The sequence below is a fragment of the Pieris napi genome, chromosome 17 (assembly GCF_905475465.1).
Source record: "Pieris napi chromosome 17, ilPieNapi1.2, whole genome shotgun sequence".
Lineage (NCBI taxonomy): Eukaryota > Metazoa > Arthropoda > Insecta > Lepidoptera > Pieridae > Pieris > Pieris napi.
Genome location: NC_062250.1, coordinates 815,363 through 833,612, shown reverse-complemented (window position 1 = coordinate 833,612; position 18,250 = coordinate 815,363). Strand labels below are relative to the sequence as shown.

The 18,250-nt window shown below is 34.9% G+C and overlaps 1 protein-coding gene across 6 annotated transcripts in view; it reads right to left on the bottom strand.

Moving 5' to 3' along the window:
* The window catches only part of LOC125057859 (teneurin-m), a 231,422-nt gene that overhangs the window by 84,679 nt on the left and 128,493 nt on the right, over positions 1-18,250 (bottom strand). The window contains exon 1 of one of the 6 annotated variants that reach the window (XM_047661783.1): positions 9,586-9,627. The exons of the other annotated variants lie outside the window; for them this stretch is intronic. The gene's annotated coding sequence lies outside the window, so the exon portion shown is untranslated. Of the gene's footprint in view, positions 1-9,585; positions 9,628-18,250 lie in introns of those variants that run through there. 6 annotated transcript variants of the gene reach the window in all.

Sequence of the window (18,250 nt, the reverse complement as noted above, 5' to 3'; positions counted from 1 at the left end):
AATTTTACCCTCATGCGCTTAAAAAAGTTTCACTTCAAAAATATTACAACTTTTTAATTTAATCACCTTTCCAGAAGTTATCACTGCCGTGTAATGTTTTCAAGGGGAAGGTGATTAATTTTATAAATCAAAGTTAATTTATAGTGTTGGAGAGTATTTAGACCTTAATATTTGACAATTATAAATAACTTAACTCTTACTTTTATTATGACATCTACATGACTAGTTTTATATGGTTGATTGTGCGTTTTTTTTAATAATTAGTCAATCTGAATGTACCACTTTCTTTGCAAATAAACGATTAAAAATAAATGTTTTTTCTATTAACATAATTTTTAAATTTTGAACTTAAAATTACGTGATCATCATAAAAAACAAGAACTAAAAACACAAATGTATCTAGATTAATAATTCTCATTCATAAAATAGTAACGAATTGTAACTGATCGATCAAATGCATTATTGAGCGGGAAATATCGCCGCGGACATAAGTCTATTTACTCTATGCCGAGCTATTTCTGAACTGGAACATTGTTTATGGAATTCTTAATACAGTTAGTCGAACAAGTGACATTTCGCGGTGAAACTATTGTCGTCGCAAAATGAATTGTATCTGTGAAATTGTAGCGAGCGTTTAATTTGTTTGATAGTTGTGAGTTATAGCGATAGCCCTGTTTCTACGTGGAATTTCTACAAGTTTTATTTACGGAAATGTTAGCTTTATAGTAATTAATTTTTTTTTAATTTAAAGACACAATTTAACATTACAATCAAGCCTAATTTAACCTAATTGACTCTAAAGGATTTTTAACATAAGAAAGTGTCCAATAACACTTACAGTCTCTATTAAGTTCGTTAAATTCTTTTTTGACGTTCATAAGTGAACATTGTGTTACCTGTATGAATAAATGATTTTTGACTTTTGACTTTAAGGGGAAAACACTCTGTTATACATTGTTGTACTATTTTTCCAATATCCACTGTTTAGTAAAGACTACGTGCACTCGTAGGCTAGCAATTTTTTTTTTTGATAGAATTTGATTTGATTAGTATTGTTTGCGAGAGCGATACTACGATTATAGCGGTCATACAATTTTTCTATACAAGTTGTAAGTGTCAATATAGGCTTCTGTTTCGGCGGTTGATACACTATTTTTGTGTCTTTGATATGCAAGCGAGTACGTATACCTACGTATATGTACGAGTGAAAATGTGGCTTGAACGCATGACTTACCGCCCTAATAGTGTATTAAATATAGGTCAGTTGGTAAGTTTATATGATGAAATAAAATTGAGATAGCAATCCCTGTGTCGATGTTAACAAAGGCGCAACAAAAGTGACGCTCACAATACAGTCCTAGACAGTTATTACATTCTTGAATAATGGCGAACAATGTGGCGAACCGAATTTAATCAACGGCTAAGACCTAGCGGAGTTAATATCGCGTTTATTGCTTTTTGCGAATATGTCAACGGATATTATAATATGAATGTGGTTTTGTAAAGCCATTCCAAATTCAAAAATAATTTAAACGGCTTCCAAGAAAACGATCAAGCAAGTATAATCAAGACTGTATGACAATATAATACATGTTAAGCTGTCCGATCATTTTTTGTAGAAATGGAATCTCTCCGTTGGCCTTTCAAGCTCAGATCGGGCTATTTTGACGACCTTAGCTCGGCCGGAATGGACACTTTCCCGCGACTATCGTACGGGCATCTCTTGCGAGACTCGGTATTCGGATTGGGCCATCGCGGAGTGGTCAATAGCATAAAGGGCAGGAAGGAAGCTCACTGGATTGTGCAAAGTGGACCCGAACATTTAGGCATGCATGTTTCTAGCACTAAATAAAAATAAATTTTATAAAAATCATTAGATTTCATTAAGTACTAGTAAATAAAACTTTACAGATATGGTCGGAATACAGTAAAGATATGAAAGTATAATAATTTAGTTTAAATCAAATTAAAAAAAGGTTTAATTAAGGAAGTGTTATTTAAATTATTTTAAATGCTGTTATCCATTTTTTTAATATCCTACTAGCGTTAAGTTCAGCCTGGCTTTCCGCGAATGGATATTATTTTATTAAATATACAATAGCCGCATGGTATTGCGGACTTTTTCGTAGACATGTATGTCTTCTATAAGATTGTATCACTCTGATCTATTGTCAATAGTTTCCGCAGTGTATGTGATATAGAGGTTTTTATTTGTATTATTATCTTTATCTTAAAATATTCTACAGCCTATGAATAAGGATAATGGTGAAAATTGTAAAAATCGGTCCAAAAGTCCCTACCACCTTTTTAGGTTTTTGTATCTGTTTCATGATTTGTCAATCTTATAGATAAGGTGAGCATTCTGTGCTTGACACACGACTTTTTGGGTCTGTGGCAAGCCGGTTGGTGCACAGGGTTGATCCTACGACCTCAACGATGAGAGTAGCACGCTGAAGTCACTAGGCCAACACTGCCCTATTTATTGAAAAGAAACATAAATCAAATCATTCCACTTTATAACTTTTGACCCTTAAAAAGATTCATCCCATCATAAACATCAAATTTAAATAAACAAATACTACGTTAGAACTCAAGTTTAATTTGCGCCTATATTTATTGATAAGCTAAAATTGCTTGCCCATAAATCCCACATATCCGTGTCTACAAATGATATCTTGTTAAACATTCATTACCAATACGTCCACCGCAACTCGTTGCACAATACCTCTTTAACTATTTACAGGTGAATTCTGCAAACAGCTTAAGGTTCAGGTAAGATTTTAAGCCATTTTGCGCTTAATAATTTAAAATACATAAATGGACACAGAGCTGGAACGAATAAGTATCGCAATACAGCAATGAAATGCTGCTAGCGTTAAAGGTACACCGCCACAGGGACCTAACTTTTTATATTTGTTCTAATTATTTTTATTATTAGTATGTAGCTTAAGAAAATTTTAAATACTGTATACTTACGTGATTGTTATGATAACTAATAAACAATTTTATCATTAAAGACGTAAAATGTATAGTTGCACTGTTCTAACTTACTTATCTTTCTCTTTTCATCACAGAGTAAACGCAATTTACCAGATGTACTGATTTACAGAGACTTACTGATTTAGTTTTTATGAACTTAATATTGGTCTAGCTTATGGTTATATAGGTATGTATTAGCTGATCCGGCAAACGTCGTTTTGCCATGTATATCATTTATAATAAAAAATAGGGGTTGATCGTAGAGGGGTGAAAATTAGGGGTTGTATGTATTTTTTAATGCTGTATCATAAAAAAATAAAGAATAAATTTTTTATCTAAAATTAAAAAAAAAATTGGCTTGGACTACCCTTAACATTTAGGGGGATGAAAAATAGATGTTGTCCGATTCTCAGACATACCCAATATGCACACAAAATTTCATGAGAATTGGTCGAGCTGTTTTGGAGGAGTTTAACTACAAACACCGCGTCACGAGAATTTTATACATAAGATAATGCGGTAAAACTGTGGGGTACAGACTATCTAAACAATATAATCTACATATACAAAATAAAGTGTATGTTAAATAAAAGAAAAGATCCAAGCCTACAGACGGTTAAACACTGTGTTAAGATACTCATAATTAACATACTAATTCGAAATTACACGATATAAAGTTCATCATGCAAATTATTGATACCAATGAATCACATCACTAGAATCTTTAGTACATGCATCACAATTCACAAGCATTTATGGAAGTAGGGCAGTGGTCGCAATTACGGAACACAACTGTTCGTCTGTGAGAGCGATAGCGCATACGATATGTGATTTTTAAGAATGTTCACTGTAACTCTTTACATTAGCCATTGAGTCTAAATGCAAATTTAGTATATATACCAATGTCACTACAACCTTTTAGGTCTGGGCCTGTCTGGTCTGGATCTGTATATTCTTTTTCTAATAAAAAAGTGCCTGCCTGTCGACTATTTGGGTCTAATATCGGTTTTCTCACGATGTTTTCCTTCAGTGTTAAATGCGCATGCGAATCTACGACCCCAGGGATGAGAAACGCACGTTGGAACCACTAGATCCACACTGGTCTCTGCTGCAATGTACATTTAGTCGTTTCAAAAATTTTGACGTCCTGACCTAATAGAAGATTTTGTCTTTGACTGATAACTAGTTTGCTAAACATTTTTAATTAATCGTTACGTTAGTACGTATTCAACGAAGAGCGTTTCAAATCGTCGATAACCAGTCACTCTCCGAGCGAGTTTTTCATCTTCCGCCGAATTTACCACGGAGAGTATTAGTAGGTGATGAATACCAGCTGAGTTTCATCATCTAATGTCAACACAGAATACAAAATACCACCCGTATTACGTCGACGTCCGTCGTTTCACAACTGAACGTTTCTAAAGACAGTTTTTGCTGCGTTTCGACCACCATCTCGATTTAGGGTCCTCCAACAAAAGAGCGTACAAAATTCCTAAAAGGCCGGCAACGCAGTCGCGAGCCCTTTGGCATTGAGAGTGTCCATGGGTGGCGGTATCACTTAACATCAGATGAGCCTCCTGCCAGTTTGCCCCCTGTTATATAAACAAATAATTCATTGAAGGTTTTCATTTCCCACACATCATCACATCTGCTGAAGACTGAAGTATTTCTGTTCTATGTATATTCACAGAACCTTTCAAGAATTAACAAAACAACTACAATTGTCAACATTCAGAGTACATTGGTTTATTATATTAGCGAGCGTAACGCGATGTACTCAATTATCACGTAGACAACCGCCAGTTGACATCGCAATTAATTCGTTGGTACGCAAAATTAAATCTTGTAGACAAGAGCAGTATATTCTCACCTTGTAGTTAGTGAATGACTAAACAGGCTCCATATTTAATCCGCGCTGTATCGGTTTAATGTGCGGGAATACATGCATTATTCAGAACGCAGCAGAAACTTGGCGCAGTGTTCCGTTGCGCATAATGACGTCTGACTTGCCGCCATGATGGCGTTGCGCGGGAAAAATTGACAACTGACAGCTAATGTGGGATATTATCAAAATCACGGTGATGCAATTTTTTAAGTTAAAAAACATTGATAATGTTCAGTAACAAAATGGATATCTAAATCTGCTTTACAACTTGAACATTATTAATAGTATTAAAACTCACGAACATAGTGACGCGGTTACACGCTTATAACGTATTGGATAAGCTAATTGGGTCAGCCAATTTCAAATAAAACCAAGAACCATAGTTACGACTGGGACTTGGGCCAAGCAAAAAACTGTTATAAAATCTATGTAATTCGTGACTGACCTATATTTCCCAATCGATACACATAAAGTGAGCGAAATTCGGTGGCCATTTATGTAAAATATCAACAACCACAATGCTCGTACTGTGTGCTATGGTTAATAAATTAGGTCAAATGTTTGATTATGACTAATTAGATATCGTTATTATCAATTAGTTAGTGCAACGAGCTCAACCACAAAACTGTTCTAGATTTTGATATATGAAAGTGTATTGTTCTATGCAAAAATAGTCTAAGGCGCGTGGAAATATTTATTAAAGAGATGCGCTCTCGAATAAGAAACTTTTGTTAAATAAAGCCCCGCATTTCTCCCGATACAGACAAATAAACGGTGCAACTTGAAATTTCCAGTATTTCTTGAAATTCCGGCACGCTCGATCGCTCGCCTCCAGGGTCCGATAAATTAAGGTCAACAGGCAGACGGACACACGGTTTTTTACGGTCGATTCACCTGCAATCCACGTATTTAATTTAGCTATGAAGTTGCATCTCCCCTCTTCTGTAGACCACAGGGAAATCTAATGATTTAATACCGTTATAAAAAGTTGCGAGGATTTCGACGGTACCCTGGGGACTTGATTTCGATACTTTTTATGTGGCATTTAGCGTTGGACTGTCCCTTATACAGATTTGGTAAGGAAAGATCAAAAATTGTAAATCTTTGCTCCAATGTAACTTAACTCGTCGAACTTAAACATGTACCGTGTCTGCTATATTTGTGTTGAATTCCGTACACATTAACTGAATGAATACTGTCGCAACGTACTAACTCAATTTATTTAACGAATGCCATACATTAGCTCGCTTCAGAACAATTCAGTATAAGCTTTACCGCTTGCCAAGTTTGCGGGTATCTCCCGAAATGTCAACAGTCACGCCAGCGCGACCATTCGTCGTTCAGGCGCCGAGCGAAGCGGACGTCTCATATTTATGTTATTAATAAATATGTTAATATCTCAGGTAAGTGACGCGATTCCATTATTCATCAAGGAAGGTAGCTTAGTTGACATAGCCATGGATAGCGGCCATGCAAATTCAATCCGGTGAGATACGACGGAAATTATCATAATTGTAAGTGAGGTTTTTGTTTCTATACCTGCGGGGGAAGTTTAATCCGAAGTTTGCGCGACACTTTTAGTTTTATATAAAGCCGTCATCGCGGTGCCATTTGCAATTCAGATCGTAGGAAAAGGCGGACGGGGATCCGTTGCGCTACAACTTTTGCTGTCTCGGATTTGTTTGAAAAATACACAGGTTTCGTCTTTTTCGGTCGCCGGTGCCGCCGCTTTTTAGAGTTACGTAAATTGAATTATCTTTGCTGTGTAAACGGGCAAAGTTTCGCCTGCAAATTAGCCACGTTTTAAATAATTTTTAAGGGAAATAGAAACAATCTGTAATGTAAAATGTTTTAAAGCTTGGGTAAGGGCGATGTTGCAAACAAATAGTGCACATTGTGGAGAAACATAAGGACATAGATATGACATACAAGCTCATTTCCCAAAATAAAATATAAATAAAATACCATCCATATAATTTCACTGTAACGAGCACAAAATAGCACGTCAAACGTTTATCGTCATGTCTTTACAGCGTCATCAGTAAATAGAGGCGTTAAAGTGGCCTCTCGTAAATATTATGTCGGATTGGAAAAGCCTACCGATCCGTTTTTATGTCGATCCGCTATTTATGACCGGGATGTAGGATCAGACATAAAACTGAAGATTTAAAAGTTGTAAATGCAATTTACTTTTAGATTTGAGGAGCCTTGCTACCAGTGTATATTGGAGTTATCTGCAATTCGCTCACGTTGCGGATATGTATTGATGTTACATCGATACTTGGAAGTTTACGAACTTTAAAATAAAGTAGTTCTTGTGGCGCTTTAAGAACATGCTTCAATAGCAAGTAACACATCGGTGATCCTTACTACATTACATTCAGATCTTTACCCAAATAATAATTTTATTATTAAAATAGTTCTACGAAACCCAACAAAATGTAGGGTGAGAAATGAAAAAAGGTCTTAATTTTGAGACCCGCCCGCCCTCGCTGCCAATCAGGGCGGGCGGGCGCGGTTCACTTGTTTCCGCTACGGGTTTCTTTGAGATTTCCGCATCTTGACGTGAACAAACTCGCTGCATTCATCACTTTCTTGGTAAAGACGTGCTATGTTATAGATGCGACCTGTTTACGATATTTTTTTATGAATGTTTAAAATTTATAGTGAATGTAATGGAATTGTTTTAAATATATATTTCTTAATAATTACGAATAAAAATATATATACACAACTTTTAGGCTTTATTTTGTTAACATATAATTAAATGTTTATATATCTCCTATTGTGTAATTTTTCAAATACACACACTTAGTATTTACTTTACAAAGAAGTAAACAAATAACATAAAAATATTGATCAAAAGTTGACCTGTCTAGTTCTATATAAGTCTGTAGACTAGGCCGATATTGCGAATGTTTTAGCAAATGAAAGACTGGGAGTCGCGGCTGAAAAAATACTTTCAACCTCCATACATTACTTACTGTTGACTCACACTTTCTGCGCCTCCTTAATATGTCCATATTAAACACTTTTAAAAAAAGCCTATTTTAGGCCTGGTAATGGAATTGAATCTACTTTTGTATGGGACCGTAAGAGCTTATATTATTTTTAACGTTACAAACTGAAATTATTTTAATGGAAAGGAAAGTACGAACCATCGTTGGTTCGCGTAACGCATTTAATTACTGTAAGTGTTCTGAAAAAATAATGCTTTTTATTATGGGAAATAAGCATATTTGTACTTTAAAAAATTGTTATTATTATTAATAGTAGGGAACAATTTTGAGGAATTTGTTGTTGTTTGTTGTTTTTTTATTCATCTTAACCTCGTAGTTGATTAATAACAATGATCACGTTTAAAAACCCGACAAAACCCTGTGACGCTACAACCTTTTTAGTGCCTCAGATTTTTGTATCGGTTTCATGATCATTTGTCAATCTAATAGGCAAGTAGGTGATCAGCCTCCTGTTCTTGACACACGCTGTCGAATTTTTGGGTCTAAGGAAAACCGGTCTCCTTACGATGTTTTCCTTCACCGTTCGAGCGTATGTTAAATGAGCAAATAAACAGTCCATTGGTGCACAGCCGGGGATCGAGCCTACGACCTCAAGGATGTGTGTCGCACGCTGAAGCCACAAGGCCAACACTACATCAAAATGAAAGACTTGTTTGTAATTTTGGGAAAGTTACAAACAAAATCCAACTCACTACTAAGAGTTAAAATTTGACCCGAACCGAAGGTAAACGTCAAGAATTAGGCGAACATCAAAATACCTAACAAGTTGTTTTCAAAACGTTTTTGTACCACCAAAGTTTTAATTGGTGGATTAATACGTAGCTCGTTAATAACCGTACTGGTAGAAATACACGATGGAGTATTTCGTTTAAGAACGCACGAATTTGATCCTATGGATTACAACTTCTTAATTCATATTAAAAAAACATCAACATTAGGCTTTTTTACATTTGATTTCTACAAATGGTTTGCTATTATAAATAATATTACGCTGAAAAACTTTTCGTTAAAGAAGGAGAGGGTTTTTTTTTGTATAGAAAAAGGGTGAAGTGGACGCCGCCGCCGCCCATGGACACTCAACGCCAGGGGGCTCGCGAGTGTGTAGCTGGCCTTTTAAGAATTGTTACACTTTTTTCTTGAAGGACCCTAAGTCGAATTGGTTCGGAAACACTTCAGTTGGCAGCTCCCCATAGTGGTGGTGCACAGCAAAAACTGCCTTAAAAAACATGTAATATAAAAATCTATCAATTAGCGGAATGCATATGTGTTGTATAAAATGTACATATAATACATATGTATTATGTACATTGTATATATAGAACGTTTAAAAAATGCGTTCTTGTCACAAAAATCCAAATTGTCAAAGCGTTCACGCTGCTATTAAAATCCCGTATATCAAACGTTATGTTACTTAGAACTCCAACGAAAACCGTTTAACAAAATTATCCTCGTTTTGTGCAAATATTAAAGCTCTGATTGAGTTGAAAACTTGAGCTACGGGGCGGCGGGAGGGGGGATGTTCTTTGATTAGTGCCGCGGCATTCTGGTGACGGTTGATTAGTTAATTGTTTAATCTGTAGGACAAGTTAGTATGTTCGAAAACTTGGAGACGTTATGGTCGTCTATAGTGAGCGAATTGGGACTAGAAAGGACTAGATATTACATTATATTCTGGAAGATTCTCTAAAGTATTTAACTCACCATATTTAGCATCTTTTTCTCAAGTAAACAAGCATAGCTCACCTGTAATTAAAGAAAAAAATACATTATTATTTTAATCAATTTTTTTAATTTACCGAGCCCGAAGATACTTGTTGAAGATTTCTACCTTTATCAATACAGTTGTTTGATAATAGTGTTCCTAAGTGATAGCCGACTAAATGTAACCTATACTTTCATAATATAAATATAATATACGTTAAAAGTACAAAAGATTCATTATCATTGTTAATTGTGTTCTTGTTATAAATTTCAGATTAAGCTTGGAGCGGCGGCGTGTAATCGCAGTGTATGTAACGAGCCTTAATTTATGACGTAATTATTCGATATCAGAATTTGTGTGCGATAAAACAAGTAAATGGATTACTTAATACGTTATGTATGGGACTTCCGTTTGTAGGTGTTTATTTATTACTAGGGTCACTGTATTTATCACTACAAAATTGAAGGTATGAACAATTTTAATGGATTTTATTGGTCCTACGAGACGGAATGTTTATTTTCAATACTAAAATGTTACCCTATATAATGTTCACCAAAATCTAATGAAAAAAATAATGATTACGCTTAGCCCTCATAGACCAAGTAATTACCGTAATACTGTGGTAATTTATTTGTTCATAGTTCGTTAATTTGTCTTTGAAATTAGGTAAAGTGAATAAAATTGACCTTCCTATTTTAGACAGGTTGACTTACTACTGACTATCTTAGTCTGCAAGAAGATACATCCTACCTCCCACCAAGTAAGGAGCATATGACAATAACGAAATAATTACCCCTTGAAGAAACTGAACAGAGTGAAAAAATACTCAGCCTCTCCTTGTAAACCTAAAATGAAAGAAGCCAACCACAACTTATAGCTTCATTGAAAATAAAGAACTGTTTTTACTACACAAACACTTGTACAGAACATTACCACGACAAACATTTGTTAGTAAAATGGAATAACATCAAAATTACACCAACAAGGGGAGAGCCAGAAAGGATAAACACGATGAAAGGGTGCTATATCCGTAAAGAAAACACTTGCGAGTATGAGAATGGGGTCTATCGGCATTTTTGTACTTTTTGTTACTGTAAATATGTGGAATATAACTTTATTTCAAATGTACAGTTAGCAATTATGTCAATGGGAACAATTTATTACTAAAACTAATTTGTATAGGATATATACTAAAAAATATGAAATTTATGTTCACATTTTGAATGCTGCATTAACGAAAGCTTTTGGTTATTTATATTAAACATATGGCGTAAAGCAAAAACAATGTCAGTGACAACTTTACAAATTTAATAGTAATAGTATATTTTAATTAATGTATTAATTAAAATATACTATTACACACATAATTTACACAACCCGTGCGATGCACATAAAGGCTGTCTATTATTAAAAAATAAAACGTTTACTTTGAGTACATTTAATCTATATATATATATAATAGAGGGAAGTTTTAATTATTGTATTCAATAAACTAAAAAACTACTGGGCAGATTTCAACAATTCTTTCAACATTAGAAGGGCATTATATGTTTTAATGGCATAATATTATTTTGCAATACATTTTTAGTCGTGCAAAGCCGGGACAGACCGCTATAGCGTGAAACATTTTATAATAAAGGCCTCTGTTCTAAATGAATTTCAGACATTTATATTATAAGTCAGTAAGTTAAGTAAAAGCCTAAATCCCAACAATAGCTGTAGCATTAATAAAACTTTGTGACTTAATTTTTTTATTTCAGCTTTGTTTTATTGACAGGGGCTGAGATGGGACAATTGAATATAATGACATTTCATTTTTCCCCGCGTCATACAAATAAATTAGATTTCTGTTTGCCATTTTAACATTTTACTGTAAAAGTTTGTTAAGATTATACGATTTTGGGTAAAATAACTTGAAATATTTACTTAAAATTCTTTCATATTTACTGAGCTGTTGTTCCTAAGTAGCTGAATGAGCATTTGCAGTTTTTATTCGTTGGTATTTTAACTATTAAAACGTTAAAATAATTTTATTGATTTAGTGAAGATGATTCCGTCAGAATGTTTTCTATCATAGTAGTAGCAAATACCCACAATGTAGGGGTTTGAACGCACGATCTTAAAATAAATTGTATATAACATTAATAGATGTACTCGTGGTTTTGAGAGGAGCTTCAAACAAACGTCAGTCGGCAGTCACCAATTCCACATAAGATTTCGCTGCTTAACCGTTTATTAGTTCCGCACCAGCCCTGCGTTTTTGTGACGGGTTTGGAAAGACAAAGGAATGAATGAAGATATTTATATTTCTCTCAATAGGCAAGTAAAAGAGCAACCTTCTGTGCCTATCCGGCTTCGACTTTTTGGGTCTAGGGTACAAGGAAACCTCACGATTCCCTTTACCGTACGAGTGAGTATCGGCACATAGGAAGTCCATTGCATAGCCGGAATTCGAACCTTTGACTTCATGGATGAGAGTACCACGTTGAAGCCACTAGCTTGCTTTTTTATTTTAAAGTAGTGTAACTTGTTAGTAGTTTAATGTATTTAAGTCTATAAATAAATAAAATTTTAAATAAAAAAACTTTTTACTGAAGACAATTATGAAAGTCAATAAAAAACCTTCTTAATTTACATTTCCTGTCAGTTTATCATTATGAATTGCACCTCCTTCCACATCGATAAAACATTCAGTAGTTCAATATTCGATTGCGACGATATTTTGAAAATTCCTTGGATATGTACGTGTCATAAGTCGAGCGTTATTTGGCAAAATGGAGCTTTTCGAAGACATCCACTAATTTTGTAATAGAATTGGAGCTTGTTAGCACCACGCTACACGAATGCATGTTTTGTACGTGTTTTGAGCCTTTAAGCGAACATGTGATATAAAATGAAGATTCGTAAATTCATAGCCAACTGTATAAAAAAATAATAACATTATATTATTTTAAATTAACACCGTTTTGAGAGATTTAGTTATGAACAGGAAACAATTTAATTTAATTTCTTAAATAATTATTCTACCTTTACAGTTATTACTAATAAAAAAAAAAACAATGAATAAAAAAAATATATACCTACTACAAAATACAAAAATAATCAAACTGGTTTAGTTTGACTATTAAATATAAATTTTTCCTTCCGCTTATTTCAACATTAATAAATCAAAGTAAAACAAACTCATTAAATTAGTTTTTAAAATAAATAATTACGCCACGTATTTTTCGTAATTGCACAAATATAAACCTTTTAAATTAAACAGATTAAAATACTCGTACGTGACAAGTGGGATACAAAGAAGATATATCCTGCAAATCAATAGTAAACTTCGCACGCTGTACACTATACTACATATGAAATCGGACTTGCGGTCTCGTGCGGCTGACCACGAAGACTTTTATAAAATCAGGGCGCAACGGGCTCCTGCCTCCTGGTTGAACTGATATTAAGTGATACCGCCGCCCATAGACACTCACATTGCCTGAAGGCAAGCAATTGTGCGCAAGTGCGTTGTCGGACTATGTAATTACCGGTGCCAAGTTTGCGACATAGCTTTAAGATTATGGGTGGAACATATGTAATTAGAAGTTTTAGTTCATTGAAAAAGAGCCCTGATAATATAATATATAATACTGCAAGTAAGTCATGCGGGGGGTGGTGAGCAACCCAAGTGTTCTCCAAAAACTCGGTTTCTTTGTACCTAGGGGATGTACCAGGGCGAAGGCCAATAGTTTTTTGCGATACCAAGGTCCAGAATCAGTCTGCTGCACATATCCCGTTAACAAAGACGTTGCGCCCACTCAATGCTGTCTCCGGCACTATCGACATCTTTATATGTTCGCAGAGTGAGTTCACAGTAACGATATTGTGTCTAATAATATATTCCCTTTGCCCTTATATTCCGAAACTCTGTGATCTGTGACCTTTAATATATTTTCACTACAGTATATCTCGGAGTTCGGTGTGCCTCTTGGCACTCTCCTCTAACCCTTTCCACTGTTCTTTATCCTTTGCGACTCTTCTCCAGTTGTAGTTCGTCCTCCCATCTGTTGTCGGTCTCTTCTTCGTTTTCCGTCTCTAGGGTACCATACCTGTATATACCTGTACCTCAATAAAGTCAATATTTTGCCCCATTTTTCATATTTCTTGGACATTATCGTATTGGCTTACAGAAAGATCTTATTTGGCAATATATGTTAATGTTAGTAAAACTCAACTTAATCATTTATTTCCGACAAAATATAAGTCAAACGATTTCGTCGTAAAACCTAAGGTCAGTTTTAATCGCACACCAATAAATAACGAAGCAATTAAGAAGTGATTTTAATCATAGTAATTTTTTAAATTTGCCCACTGTATGTAAACAAAACAGAAATTATAGTGTAAATTAATTTTATCGTTTCATCTATTTAAAAGTAATAATGGGTTACTGTTGCTTGACACGAAACCTTTAAACGAAGTTTTTATATTAGAATAATGAGTTCTATATTAAGTTAGAATTGCATATGTATGCATGCCGTATTTAGAATCCCAGAAATGTAGATGGCACTGCAAGTTTTTGACTCATCCTAAATCACTATTTTTGCTAAGTTTCATCATAGGACGTCTAGGCATAATACGAAATTCCACCCTCGACGTCCGTCGTTCCACAACTGAGCGTATTCTAAGGCAGTTTTGCCGCGCACCACTACTATGTGGGACTAGCTGCCCATTGAAGCATTTCCAAACCAATTCCACTTAGGGTCCTTCAAGAAAAAAGCGTACCAATTCTTAACAGGCCGGCAACGCAACGAGCCCTATGGCATTGGGAGTGTCCACTGCCGGCGATAATCACTTAAGATCAGATGAGCCTCCTGCCTGTTTACTGTTCTATAAAATATAGGCAAACAGATCAGTATAATCTACATGCAAGTTTTTAAGTACAATTAAAATTTGGATGAATTTCCTGATTTAACCCTTTTCCCAATCGGTTCGTTTCAAGTGTTAGCTTAAGAGATCATGTTGTACAAAAAGTTGTTACAAGTTACAAATGCTATTTACTTAAGTCTTACATAGTTTACTTAATACCTCCGCCGACAATATAGTCGGAGAATTAGCTTATTTATTTTATTTATTTATTTACACTTCGTTGCAAAAAACAAAGAATGAAACACAATACAAAAAAATTATAAGGGATGCAACGGGCGGCCTTATCGCTAATAAGCGATCTCTTCCAGGCAACCCTAGTTAAAGAGAAAAACTAAAAAAAAGAAACATGATGCGGAAAAAGAAATATGTATACATACAGTTAGTAAAAAAGTAAGCAATAATATATTTTCACATAAAATTCTGAAATCATTTTATAGAAGGATCATACTTTTATTTACAAAGGCTTACACACGCGAACATTTAAATCGTAGCAAATAGAGGTTTCTTACAATCGAGTTTCTTTAGAAGACCATTATATTATCACGGTGCGGTTACTGCGAAGAGAATACGAAGAAATAACTGGTGGAGATTCTCGCAGTCACTCGTCTATGAATGTATAATGACTGCGTCTCACTTTGTGTTAGCACTTCTTTGTTCTATGTCCATTTTGGTTATAATGAAGTTTTATTCTTCAACTTTATATGGATAAAGCTAAAGATAAATCTCAAGTGCAAAGCGCATCAACAGATAATGCTAAACACGAACAATTCAAATTTAGAATTTTTACTTCCATACTTTGAAGGTTTATGTAGTAAATACTTATTAATGTTAATGCGCCTTATTTCTCTGGATATAGGCAATTTAGAATTTCTCAATATACAGAGGCGATAACTTAGAATTATGGAATTAAAACCGAACCCGCTAATAACGAAAACATCCCGCTACCCATTACCAAGCATTTTACTCAGCAGGATAAATTACAACGTTATGAATAAATTTCACATAAAACTTGAAACTGCACCTTCGCGCGTCGCTCGAGATAGCCTTATACGAAATGACGGTAGTTAGACGAAGAGGGGAAACAGGGGCGAGTCGTAATCCGAAAATTTCATTAAGAAGTCTGGCGATTCGAACAGTTCGCTGATATCTAGGATATTCGGCTTCTTATTAAGATGCGGAGCGAAATTTCTTCCGTTCCACTAGATGACTTTAATATAGTCCCATTTTAAGGTGCAATTATGTGAAATCGATAGAAGTTCTTGATTAGTGAGTTCGTTTGACTACGTTTCCATTTCAGTCAGCGTTTAATTCCAATGCAATTTCTTTTTATGTTTTTTCTCGGTATTAATGTCTCTGAACTGATTTTGATTTTATAGTTGAAACAGTGGGGCCGAGAAAACCGAACGAGCGCCTACCAATATTTAATACTCTACTACGTATCACCTACGTATCACCTCGACGTCCGTTGTTCCACAACTGAGCGTTTTTAAGGCAGTTTTTGCCGCATACCACCACTATGTATAACTAGCTGCCCACTGAAGTATTTCCGAACCAATTCGACTTAGGGTCCTTCAGGAAAAGAGCGTACCAATTCTTAAAAGGCTACCGGCCTACGCACTCCCGAGCCTGACAGTTTGCCCCCGTACTATAAAATTATCAAACATCAAAATAGAGTATTGTTACAAGTAACAAAGTACTGAATTTACGACACATAACTGCCGCACTTTAAAACATATCGTAAAATACAAAGTTCTCTTGAGCGATGCAATTTATTCCATTTTAAGGAGCAATTACGCAATATCGATAGCGAACTTCGGTCTGAGTCGTTAGTTCTTTATTCGCGAGTTATTTTTCCTAGATTTCCGTTTTATTCAACGATCGCAACTTCTTCCTAGAACTACGTGCTGTGATATCTTGGCGGCGGCTTACCTATTAATGTAAAATAGGATAAGAACCAGAATTTATTGTGCTATAAAATTCTACGTAAGCTACCGACATGTTAATATCCAATTACGTTAAGTAGAAATCTTAATCAAATGCGTGCAAAAAACGCCTAATCACTGGGGATACGTCATGTAGCATTCCATTAATTACGGCCATAATGTATAAAATTTTTCGGTTAATCAAAAAACCTGGCGGAGTTTCAGAGAGTTCTTTTTGGCCCACCCTCCCCGTCATTAACGGCCGAAATTTGCTCGACTACCCGCGGAAGTTGATTTCGTCTAATTCAATTTACAATTAAAACCGTTCCCTGGGTTTACTTTTGTGTTTCTAATTATGATGATAGGTTTCGGGTTCTACTAAGGGTACCAACAAGATTTTTAAAGTCATATTTAAATGTAACATGTTAATGTAAATTTATCTTTTTGATAAACTTGAAAATTAATATAAATTAGATAAAATTTAAAATATATAATTTTATGACTATAATACGAGAAATGTTAGTAGCTTCAGCGTGCTACTCTCATAACTGAGGTCGTAGATTCGATTCCCGGCTGTGCACTAATAGACTTTCTTTTTTGTGTGCATTTTAACATTTGCTGGAACGGTGAAAGAAAACATCGTGAAAAAACCGGCTTGCTTGAGACCAAAAAAGTCGATGGTGTCAGACACAGGAGGCTGATCACCTACTTTCCTATTAGATTGACAAATGATCATAAAACAAATATAGAAATCGGAGGTCCAGACCTAAAAAGGTTGTAGCGTCACTGATTTCTAAATTCTAACTAGCTTATATATTTAAGCTTCACTAAGACACATATATACCTAAAATTTAAAGTAGTACTAATCCTTTATATCGGTGTATCAAATAAATTATTCAGCAAATGCATCTACACGACTACTCTCTCATCCTATTAACTGAATTATCATATCAAACGTAACCGACGCATTTGACGCTAAAAAGAAACAATCACACAAAACCTTTCACCCTCTTATTACCGAAGGGGTTAGCTACCAGTTTAAAATCGATTTATTATTCAATTTCAAACCTTACTCCCTTGTAATTAGAGCAGCGTGTACGCAAATTATGTGGTTCCATAACGAGCTTTTGCAATCAAAGGTCTGCTATTTAAATAAATCTGGAACCGAATTCACAATGGGGTTTGAGGACTCGGTCGCATCTGTTTGTTTATCTTCGTCTATATGTATGCCTTTGTGGTGAGTATTTTAAACAACTTTACAATACTGTATGTACAATAAAGTCAGTGAAATAAAAGAGTATATATAAATAAATGGCTGTGTGTTACAACTCGAAAATGCCTGTCGAATTTGGCTAATTTTGATCTTGAAATATTTGTGGAAGTTTTGCATTTACCATAGATTTTAGAGGAGTTGTTCGGATATACCTGCAGCTAAGTTTCGAGACGTCGAGGCAGTATACGAAATTCCAACCACGACGTCCGTCGTTCTAAAACTGAGCGTTTTCTAAGGCAGTTTTTGGCGCGCACCACTATGTGGTATCAGCTGTCTACTGAAGTATAATAGTACAATTCAACTACCTAAGGGTCTTTCAAGAATAGAGCGTACCAATTAACATCAGGTGAGCCTTTTACCCGTTTGCCTGCTTTTTATAAAAACGATTTAGGGAAGTTTTCAAGGATGTGAAACATGTATAATATATAGTAAAAACATAAGCATAAATTAATTAATTTTCCAATAGAATTCGTTTCTAGCTTCAAAACATTAGCTGTTTCTATAAATTTGTTTATTCAAGTGCATTCAAGAATGGTTTAGATTTACAATTAGATGTGT